We start from the raw sequence: 12,087 nt of genomic DNA, 5'->3' as shown, positions 1-12,087 counted from the left end.
GAGCATTTGGAACATTGGATGAATGGTTGCTGATAATGGGAAATGTAGATATTGCATTAAAGATCAGCCACCCACCCACATCAGCTGGTATCCTGTCTATAATGGAGTGTAATGGAAATTTGTGAGTGACCCCAAACTTTTGACCGGTAGAGTGTGTGTGTATATATATATATATATATATATATATATATACACACACACACACACAATCTTAAATTTCAATTTAGTTTTTCTGGCTTGCCCACTCTCTATACCACACTTTTTTAGGATAGTCCATGAGCTCCATGACCTTTCTTTTGCATCAACAACAATAAGCCAAATTGCCATCCCAAGGTAAAATCCTGATATAAGGCGACAACCAGTGCAACACCAAAGAGTTGGATCAGTCTCAAGGTTTATGTTTCATCAGGGGTGTTCAGATGTTAACATTTCCTGCAGTCAAAAAAGATAATTTCTCCTGTTGTTCCTTGAAAGTTAAGATGATCTCCTGTTACAATGCACTTGATCATCTTGGCTGTGCTACAGGGAGGTGAAAAATGGGCGGTGATGTGCTCTAAATTTAACAGTTAGCAATCTGTCTCTGGAGGAGGCCATTTATCTCATCCAATGACTGTTACACGGTTGTCACAGCATGAACCTGTGTTTGACTGAAATCCAGATTGTGTGGAAGCCACTTTCTTCACTTCCTCACTGTCTATCTGTAATAAAGGGTCTAGTCGTAATTTAGAGGAAGCGTTTAACAGGAGCTGACGACTCAATCGACAGCCAATCTCCTGTTTCTGCTTCTCTTTGACGTGGGATATTGAAGCTGAAGCTCTGCACAGTCCTCTGTTTTCTTATCAGCCTACCATGGGAACTTGGCTTTCTCTGTGCACACGCTTATATTGACATTTAAAGAAGTCCCTCCCTCAGATAAACGTATGATACCAAACAATTCATAACCTTTGGGCTAAATTGCTTTTTCCCAATCTGATGCAAAGCACTACGGGATGTTGACGGATTGCCTGTTAAGCGCTTCACTGCCAGGCCTGTTTATACAAAAACTCAGGCTATTACAAATGCTGTTTTGACGAAATCACTTGTTTCACCTACATCTATCTGATTCTGAATTTGACATTAAAATTTACATATTAATTTGATGCATTTGCTTGCTGTTGTCAGACAAGTTAAATCTTTATACAAATGCAGTACCGAAGTGCTTCACAATAAATCCCATCAAATATTAATTAATGATACATTAAACACACACGTTAAAAGTACCGTAAGATTTAGGTGAAAGTTCTGCAGCACCATATCTGTCCAGTAGCTGTGACAAGAGAATGTCCTTCATTCTTAATTTTGACACTTTGACACTTGAGTAATACGTGATCTCTTTTAGTTAATGGCTTTTCATTGCACATATACCAACCTGCTGTGTTGAAGGTTGATTATATTGTTTTTATGTTAAATATTTCCAAAGCCAGCATGATCTGAAGGTGTTTTACTATATTTAAGCAGTATTTTGACACATACTGTATCTTAGTAATAGTAGCTGATGAGGTAAGAAAAAGGATCACTCACTCCCTTTCAACAAATCTGACCAAAAAAAACTTTATCGCATTTCTGATTCAAAACCCCTTTTCTTTGACATTTAGGTTGCAGCTGTTTTTCGTTTTTTTAGATGCTTTGTATTCAGTCCTTCACAGCAGAGAGGGGCGAGTGACAAATGACAAAAGCTTCAGGCTAGGTCAAAACCAAGGACATGATTGTATGGTGTGCACCTTCGCCAACTTTCTTTCAAATGACATTTGTTAAAAGGGCTCTAAAAAACTATTTCAGTGTCCAAAAGATAGAACAATGTGTTGTATTAGAACATGGGAATGGAGTTTATCTCTGACGCCTACTTGTCTGTTCAACGTATTGACTTTAAAGTCACCACATTTTAGGATGCTTATGTATAATTGATCTGGATGATTTGGCACAACTCAGGCGGTCCCTCTCAGTAAATGGGATTCTCCGGAGAGGCTTCTTCAGTGTTTAATTAAAAGTGTGCAGTGAACATATGATTACTTTTCAAACTCAACAGAAAAAAGATGATGGACCCGAACACAACCCCCAGTTTGATTAGCTTTCCTATTTCAATATATTGTATTATAAGTATTTAACAGTTTGTTTCCAAGATGATTAAATACTTTTTCAACGTACCACATAAAAAGCATTTATTGAATGGATTCTGTAAATGTAAGTAATCTAGTGATTGCATGTGCGTTGTTTTGTTATTTCATGATTCTACATCAAAAATGGCATTTTAAAGTCTCACTTTACAGTAGATTCCCAGAAAATACATCATCAGTAATATACAACAGTAACAACAATATACAAACAGAAGTATGGCCGGATGGTGTTGTTGCTTTACAGTTTGCATCTTTTACCGTTCATACCATTACCAACTGGTTTAATTTTATCTTCAGACTTTACTTATCACTAGCATTTGTTATGCTCCACAGTTTCTGGTCAGCATGAAAGTCTTCATTTCTATAAGGTAGAATAGTTTCAATATACAGTTCCTAAACATTGTGTTTCACTTGAACAGTTTTGGATATTGATTTCTCTGTGTTTTACTTGATTACGGCAATTTTAGAAAGACCAACTAAGATTTCCCATTTGTAGTGCAAGATTTCAGTTCCTAATCATATTTCTATTTGTCAAAAGAAAACTGTTCAGACTCTTGTCAGTTTCTGTCCCTGTTGGAGTCTCGCTCCAAGATAATGTCCTGCCCTCTGTGTTTAGTAGGTGGAATGAGAACCTGTCTGACAGGAGATTTGTCATGGATGTTGACCATGTGCTGATGCTCCATCCCTCCCAGGTCTTTGTGCCCTGTCAGACCTGCACACAGACCCAGATGAGCCTGCTCTTTGGAAAATAATAACCACTCTCACAGGAACAGGTTAAAGGTTAGGACCAAATTCCAATAATAAACTTGGTTAAGTCCTTGTTCCTGTATGCTGGTACTGCATTGACATTCCTCATACATCAATGGATCCGCTTTCTGATAGAACTGACTGAACTGAAGAGTTTTGTACGGCAAATGTCAAAAACGGCTGGTTATATTGACTGACCTTCAGCCCCCACAGTTCAAGTTGAAACCAATTGCAATGATCTTTCTTTAATAAAAGATCATATCACGCTGAGTCAGTCAGCCGAGTCCAATAGCAAAACTGTCGGGAACTCTCGAGAAGTGTTATTTTCAACAAATTTTATGCAAGTAAAAGCAAGCTTCAATTTACGGGACTGATTCCTGATTTTCGCAGATTTCATTGCTCTGGCTAATGAAATTTATAACACCAGTATGTGTACTTTGAACATGCACACTAGTGATGATGAAGGTTTAATCTGCTATATTATTATTTTTTTAAGATTTTTATTTTGGGCATTTATTTGTCAAGACAGATGAAGACATGAAAGAGGGAAATGACATGCAGTAAAGGGCCACAGGCCAGAATCGAACCCTGGGCCCTCTTCATCGAGTAGTAAACCTCTATACACGGACGCCTGCTCCAACAACTGAGCTATCCGGGCGCCCCTACTGCTATTTTAAATTAAAGCTATAGTGCGTAGTGCGTTCTGTCACCCCCATGAGGAATTCTAAGTAATGACAATAACATTGTGGTGCTTCCACAGGACGCAAGCCTTCGCTGATTGCGCACCACCCCCACCCCTCCTCCACACAGTTGCTTGTAGCCTCTAACCCGTCATATCATGGAAGACACAGAGGATTCAAAAAAATGATTGACACTTCTTGTAATTTTTATGTCCTCTTTGTCTCCAAAGCTAAATGCTGCTGTTGTCCTTTCTCAGCGGTGACGTAAAACGCATCACTTGAGCTGGTGCACGGGAAAGTCGTCGGACTACTCTATTTTGTAAACATGCCATACTGAAAAATACAGAGATAGTTTTGTGAAGCTAGTAGTCAGCTAATTTGGCAATGGCTTCAATGTAAAAGGCATTCATTATTATAAAATCATTTCACACTATAGCTTTAATTAACTGCAATGAGATAAGGATCAAATACCGTAAAGGTTCAGTTTCTGTTTATTTTTGCTTTTTCTCTGGCCTGCACTCTCTGTCTCTTTTAGAGATAGCACGACTGACAAACCAAAACATAGCAACAAATTGCTTTTTGTAATGTGCTACCCTGTGACATTAAATCATCATCTGGTCTGCACACTGTTTGCGTCAAGATATAAATCAAGACCTGTAAGACAAAAGGTTTAACAGTGTGTTGAAAGCCCAAATGGGGATTTATAGTTGTATGTTAACATGATAGTTCCATTTTGGAAGTGGGGTTGTATGAGGTACAGTACTTATACACAGTCAGTGTATTACCTGCAGTAGGCTGCCAGTTTGAAGAAGCAGTCTGGAGTACCAGCAGGGGACCTAAGCAATGTACTGCTGTGGATAGGGGGCCGCTGCAAAATCTAAGCTACCTAAAAATAGACCCACCTATAAAAAGCAGTTTAAGTGTACGCTGTATTTAGAGTTTTTAAAGCGCTTCAATCTTTCCGTCAGACAAACCTTTACGATGGAAAACTGAAGCCAGTATATCGATCTGTGATATCTTTAAAGCCAATAACCTTGCCGAACATGGGAGTGTCTGGTCTACCTGATTCAGATTCACCAAAGTCACATGTAACCCTGTAATCCCAAAATATATACTATGGCAGCCTTGAGACCTGTTGGACCCTGAGGAGATCCATTTAGCTACCAACAGAGGAGAATATATAATTGGATCCATTAAATTGGATTTGTACGGAAGAAGAGATGAATTGCCCTTCTGATGTCTTTCTAATTGTGTTTCATGGGGGACAACCCACCACAACATCAGTGGGAATGTATTTATCTTGCTATATTAAAAATGTCCCTTCACTATGATGTATGCATTCCATGTAAATGTTAGGGTGGATTAAGTGGCCAAGGTTAACACAAATTAAATTAAGATCAAAAAATTCTGCATATAGTGGAACATTTGTCATCCTTATCTCAGACTGACATATCTATTTGCTCAATATTTTTGCATTATGTGGTTTCCTATTCTAAATTGTGAATGTAAAGTACACCAAAATCAATTTGAATAATTCTCAAATAAAAACGTAGCCTACTTTACCTGTCTAACAGACACTTCATTTCACTAACAAATAAATTATTAGACATCTGAAAAATGGGAAGTAACAACTAGCGCTTAAGTAAATTTATCTTTGCAATTCATGAGTTATGATACCTTATTGAAAGGCTTTTCTTTTATGGCTACTCTAGTAGTATTACTGTTACTTTGCCAGTAGTTTTATTTGACAAGAACAAAGGCAACGACTGCATCATCCACTACAAGTAAAGGTAGCTCAGGTAATGAACAGGGTATATGTACATTTCTAATAAAAGATACTAGCATTTTTTAATAATCAAACAGTCATGCCAATATCTTGAACTGTTCACTCTGAATAGGGAGGCAACTAAAAGCAACAGAAAATGAACACAAAATAGACCAAAACCTCAACAGAAAATTACAAGAATGTACTACTCATATTCCTTGCACTTTAAGGAAACATATTAGTAGGGACATCATACTTCAACAGTGGTTAAATGTAACTACATTTACTCAATAGGTGTACTTGGGTGCAAATTTGGTAGTACTTGTACTTTACTTAAGTCTTTTCTTTTAATGCTACTTTCAACTTCTACTACAGAGAGAAATATTATATGTTTCACTCCACAACGTTAATCAGAATTAAGAAAGATCAAGTTACTAGTTACTATATAAATTAAGTTTTTTGAACATAAAACACATGTAGTTTATCAAATCTTTTATAATAAATTAAACTACACAACAACACAACGGCCTACAAGTCCAGATGAAATAATTAGACGATTAAACCCAGTTGAACTGTTTGTATTGTTTCCAGTTTCTAAAATGTGAGGATTTTTCTGCACAGAGTACTTTTGCTTTTTACACTTTAGGTATATTTTCTTAAAGATACTTACATACTTTACTTAAGTTACATTTTCAATGCATGACTTTTACAGTTTGGTATTAGTACTTTTACTTAAAGGGATATTTCACCGTTGGAAAGTTGAATATATCTTTAAATTGGGTCACTTAAGTAGTAGAAATGAAAACCGCTGGCTGAGGTGCTGGTCTCTGTAGCAGGCGAAGCTCGCGTAGTGTGTCGAGTATTCCGTCTGTTATAAAGTTTTCTGCATATTCTCCAATCTGTACCTTTGTATTCCGGTGGGACACGTGCGGTTATTTGAATTTACATAACTGTTATAAAAGTTCGCTGTTGCAAAGTGTAAGCTCAGCTGTAGCTTAGCTCCAAGATTGCTGAAATTTGACTCACTTCGGCTCACTTCAGCTCGCTTTGGGTCCAACCACTTCTAGGCGTGTTGGAAACATGCAGAACTAGCTGGCTTAATTTTACCTCTGACCCAATGACACAAAATGACCATTGTGGCGTCATCTTAGTTTTTTTTTTTTTTCAGAGATCTCTCGTCTCAGGGGGACATGAGGGAGGGAAGCCCAGTCATTCAAAAATACTACAAGGTTTCTACTGATCCAAAACTTAATGCTGATTGGTGAAGTATCCCTTTAAGAAAAGGATCTAAACACTTCCTTCACCACAGCACTTCAATTTGTTCAACACCCAGTGTTCCCAAAAAAACAACGTATGGTGTTAGATTAGTCTAAGCAACACCAGAACCCATTTTTAGCAGGCTCTAAGAAATGGCGAGAGGAGAACAGATGAGACACAGCATGGCGGGGCATGACACAGTGGAGTCAGAAGTAGTGTCTTAATAAACTCACCGACGTCCCAACCTCAAAATCCTGTACCTTGTTAAAATTTACCGGCTGTGATCCGGGAAAAGTGGCCTGTGTCTCACCTTATTCTTGCTATCACTCAATTAGTGCAGAGCTTCTCAGCAGTGCTATGACAGAATACCACCTAGAACAAAGCACCAACAAAAGGCCCTGAAATTCTGAACATAATTCATATTTCACAGGATGACCATTTTTTGTTAAATGGACCTTTAGACGAACAGACTGTACTGCATGTGTTTTCCGAAGATATTTTTAAACCTGGCTTTGACAGAGTGAACTTTATGCACTTTATAAATATTTTCATTTTTCAGGCGCCTTAAAACTTTATGGCTTACAGCTGGATTTCACTGACTCTGCAATAAAAATGGCATAAATCTTTCTAAGTGAGCATTTTCTAAAGCATTTAAACTAAACCACCTCTCATCAACAGACTGCCAATTCAAATTCAATAAATACCCCTCCTTCACTGCACTCATTTTAGAACACAGTTTTAGTACACATAATTATATTGGACCAGTAACTATCCTGCAAGTTTAGACCATAATTTACTTATTAATCGTCCTTGTGGAAGCCTCTAATCTTTGATGGTCATTACAACAACAATAGCCTGGCACAATTATACTAAACAATAAAATGATACCATCTTATTCGTTGTCTTCATCAATTAATGTGCTCGTTTAGACAAAGAAACGTTGCTTCATTTCCTCTGACTAATTGCTCTGAGCAAGTTTGGACTGCTATGACGTTATAATAGGATTTAAAAGAGCCATCTCTAAGGGATTATAGGACTGGTTGGTATAACTCACTGCCTTCAGTGCATGCTCCTTTTAAGTCTGTCTCATTTAAAAAGGTCAAAATGCAGAGCGGCTTGGACCCAGGGAATAAATGCTTCTGCACATTACAGGTTTTAGTAATGGTGGTTGTCCAAAATGGCTCTGGATCTCTCTGCAAAGCTGTGGTATCACATGAAGATATACAACACGTATCTCAGATTTGATGATTCACAATTTATAACTTCACCTAAAAGTCTCACCTGGCTTTATGAAGAATTACAGAGAATTGCTGCATTAGCGAGGGTGGGTGGGGGGGCGCTCAACATTTTGTCACATTGTAATTTGTGAAGTTTACTTAGATTAAAGGGGATATATGGGCACACTTGTTAAAACTAAACACTATCAGAGGTTGGCCTGGGAGCAGGCGATAATCTTGTCAAAGGAATCCAATTAAAAGCACCTGGATCCTGAGGAAACAGAGGAGACGTGTACCGTTTTGAGAAAGCTATTCCTGAGCACCGCAGGCTACTGGGGGCTACCAGGGCTCTGCTCCTAACAGTCTGAAATACCTGGGGTTCCCTTTTCTAACAACCGATACACTAACACGTGTAACAAACATGCAAGCACACACCAATATGAAGTGACTTGAGATCTCAAACTAGGGATATTTATTTTATATTAAAGGAGGTGCCTTGTTCTGCCTCTGATTGGCTTACCCTGGTATTATTCAGGTAAGGGTTAGGGTTGTTGTTCAGGTGCCGCCGGAAATTCCGCCGGATGTTGCTCATTTTGGCCGGGGGTCCGTCACCTTCTGCTTTCTTTGTGTTAGCACTCTGAACTCCAATCGATGAATGAGGACTATGGTTAACTGCTCCTCAGATCTCTGCAGGGTAAATCCAGACAGATAGCTAGACTATCCGCCCAATCTGAGATTTCTGTTGCACAACTAAAACAACTTTTGAACATCCACATTCCACCAAAACAAGTTTGTATCCCGAGGCTGTTTTGCAGAGGCAACGTTGCTCGATCCGGCACTTCTCGCCACCCAAGACGAGTGTGATTGGTTTAAAGAAATGCCAATAAACCAGGGAATGCTTTTGTCCCATCCCCGAACGCTGTGTGGACTCGGCAGACCCTCCTCCGCAGCGCTGTAGAGGAAGGTCTGGCAATGCGAGACTGCCTTGTCCTTAACCAATCCCCACTCCTCATGCCTAAACCTAACTACGTCGACCATTTTAGCACATCTGATTTAGGATTTACCACACGGGAGGGCCTCATTTCCAATAACAAACCATGTTGGACTAAACGTTATGTGACATAAACGCGTTGCACACATGGCCGCCTGTCTTAAAGGAGAAGGGTCGGCCGGTAACAATCATGTAAAAGGAGAACAGTGAAAATCTAATTTGGATCAAGCAGCAGAAAAGTTGTAGAGTTAAAATTGCACGCCCTGCAGTGTGACTAGCGCACATGCACACATCGCGGTGTAGACTATGGAACAAAATATTGTGCAGCCCTAATTAATAGCTTAATCAATATATAGTTGTAGTAACTGAAAGTGACCATTGAATGATTTATTATAACTTGTGTCAGTCTGCCTCTAAATTCTACTTTGCATTGATTGGTGACCAACCATCAAACATACCTAATTCTCACAATCTTTCAAGTTGCCATGGCAGAGTATTAGGTTAATTATAATAATAATAATACAAATATTGTGGAAGCTTTCAGCTGTTTCATCTGCACAGAACTGTCGAGCAATGAGCAAAACGTAACAATGAACGTTACAGATCATGACTCTTTGATTCCTGACCGAGATGGACTATCCTTTGACACCCTCTTCCAATCAAAAGAAGGGGAAACAGAGCAGAGAACGATGGAATAAAGAGTGGAGGAGAGGAATCACCTCCGCCTGAAGGCTTTTGAAAGTAATTGAAGCTGAAATACAATAACGATGCGGCACGGTGTCAGGATGTCACAGGAGACAGCTAATTGGGGGCAACCCCTCGTACACCACGCGAGTGATTTAGAGGGAGATGACATTAGAGCTGGAACAAGTTTAATTGGGTGTGTTGAATAACCAGATAACTTTTAAGGGTTTCTGTTCATGTTATCTGATCTCTACATGTCTGGTTATCTACCAAGAATGACGGGCTAATTCTTCAGATCAGCTCTGGGGAGGGTACTCACATAAAGGTGATGCAACAAGGATGTCCATAAATGGCCGCAAATCAAAGCGTCGCTTTTAGATGTGCACCTGTTTTTTATAGATCGATTATAACAGGCTGTGATGTCTCGCTCTTTGAAGAGAAGCTGAGTTGTCACAGGATTTGTGACAAACAGGATCAAAACAAAAGACCTGCTCCAAAGCAGACTGCAAATTAGCTTGCTGAATAAAAGATTTAAAAAAAAAAAGAATAAAACTGGCTTTTTGTTTACTCTGATCTTGAAAATGTTTTAATTTGTAATGCTGTTCTTGCTAATTACAGTTTTCATATATACTGGATAAAGAGACTGAAAGCAGGTCATTTCATTTCACGGTAATGTATAAAAGTAGTGTTCATATTTCCGAATGCTTTGTCAGCTGTTCCAGTGACATTTTATCATCAACCATGGTGTTTCCCCTGGGGCCCGTGTGAAGAAGGAGGTTTAACAAACTGACTCTAACCCTGATCTCTGAGATGATTTAACCTGAGATGGGAAACTGAGTTTTTGTTTCCAGAAGAACAACCGCAAACAGACTTGTCAAACTGGAACATACAGCGAGTTTGAACATTCGGAACATTTAGTGTAAATAAGCAATTCAGCGGCTGCTGCAAAAGAGAGAGAATTTGCGTGGGAGAAAATGCGGAAGTACCAATATAGTATTCATATCATATTTAATTGTAAGTTTAATATTACTTGTGAAATGGTGTTGAACATATAATCTATTTAATTTCAGATTTTGAAGCTGCAGCACCAACATTAACAGAATAACTATTCATAATAATAATCTTTTATTTTGAAGAGTTAACATCCTTCACCTGCGATACTGTGGAACTCCTTTTTAATGGCTTTTACTGGTTTGTGTCCAGGGAACACTCCAAAAACGTTTAAAACACATTTCAGAACTCTTCTCACGGTGCTTTGTTACTGTATAACAATAAATGATATATATATATTACAATAATGCTGTAAAGAAAATGGGCATTGACAAAAAAAGTAATGCAATACAAATAATCTAGTGGGATGTAGACCATGTCCACGATGGGTGACGTTAGTGATATGATGATAGTGATACATCGTCTTCATCAACGGTATCGTTCGACAAAAGGAAATGCCATGTATATGGAAAGAAAACGTATAGTCTGCTTAAGATGCTTAATAAATCAACAGTCATGCAAATAACAAACTGCCCTAAAATGTGAGGAAAACCTGCTCCCGACCAGGTTAGGTTCACAGGCTCTGTTACCATAGTAACTGACTCAGAGGTAAAGTAACCTCTCTTTCTGTAACGGGCTGGAGTTACCCTTCTCTCTCAGGTTTCTACATCTTGTACAGAATATGAGGGGAAATGACGAATGACTTTCTATGGAGATGGAGATGGGGAGAGAGAGAGAGAGAGACTGAGACTCGTTTCCATAGCAATTGTCGGCACTGTCACATGGTTACCTAGGAACTAGTCCTGTGATGCTGTGCAATCTATTTGTTTATGTTGGGAAGTCTCCAGCTGTCGCTTACACAGAACAAAGCCAATTTCATTTCTGACAGATAACAAGCTGTTTCAAAATGTGAGAGGTCATAGTTTGAGAGATGTCAAGGAAGCATGATAAACTGCTGCTTACAGTATATTACACAATTTGTCTGAGTACCAAAGGTACATATTAACATAGATAAAATACAGGGTCATGTGCAGGTCAAAAAGGAGCACACGCAGGCAACATTGACGTCTGAATCTCAATTTGTTTGGGACTGATCAATGTTAAGTGGATGTGTAAAAGCAAGTACATCCTGGGGCTTACTGAAGGAAGAATAAATAAGTAATTTATCTAAATATTAATCACTTATAAAGACAACCAAATGCTCCATTAGTCTGAAAACATGATCATATTGGTTATGGTAGTATGTCTCAGATTTTTATGATTTAACAGGAACAGCAGTAACCCCAATACAACCGAACGTGACCAAAATACATCATTGAGCTTGCATAATTAAACGAGAAATACTTTCACTACGGTTGATAGCACTTTTTTCCTCAACCCTGGTGAGGACTCCTGACCTTTGCACAGTTTTCTACAGTCGTACTATTTTGCCAAAAACAGCTACAATTTGGCAGGTAGAAATGTCAACCACGTCACGGTCACATGTATGGACGGTGTGAGAAAAAGACAATATTAAGTGTGCTTGCATGACAGCAAGAGTGTAACAGAGCGTTCAAAGGGTAAAAAGGCTTTGAGCTCATCTGCCTAATAAAAGACTTACTTG

General features: G+C 38.7%; 1 long non-coding RNA gene across 1 annotated transcript in view; it reads left to right on the top strand.

Moving 5' to 3' along the window:
* LOC117949202 overlaps nucleotides 1-3,198 on the top strand; it is an 83,811-nt gene extending 80,613 nt beyond the window's left edge. The window contains exons 2-3 of the long non-coding RNA XR_004657648.1: nucleotides 1,635-1,752; nucleotides 2,770-3,198. This is a non-coding gene — a long non-coding RNA (uncharacterized LOC117949202). The remainder of the gene's footprint in view (nucleotides 1-1,634; nucleotides 1,753-2,769) is intronic.
* Nucleotides 3,199-12,087: the final 8,889 nt, after the last annotated feature.

This window comes from Etheostoma cragini, chromosome 8, assembly GCF_013103735.1.
Source record: "Etheostoma cragini isolate CJK2018 chromosome 8, CSU_Ecrag_1.0, whole genome shotgun sequence".
Lineage (NCBI taxonomy): Eukaryota > Metazoa > Chordata > Actinopteri > Perciformes > Percidae > Etheostoma > Etheostoma cragini.
The sequence above is the reverse complement of the archived record's forward strand: the minus strand, read 5'-3'. Positions and strand labels throughout refer to the sequence as shown.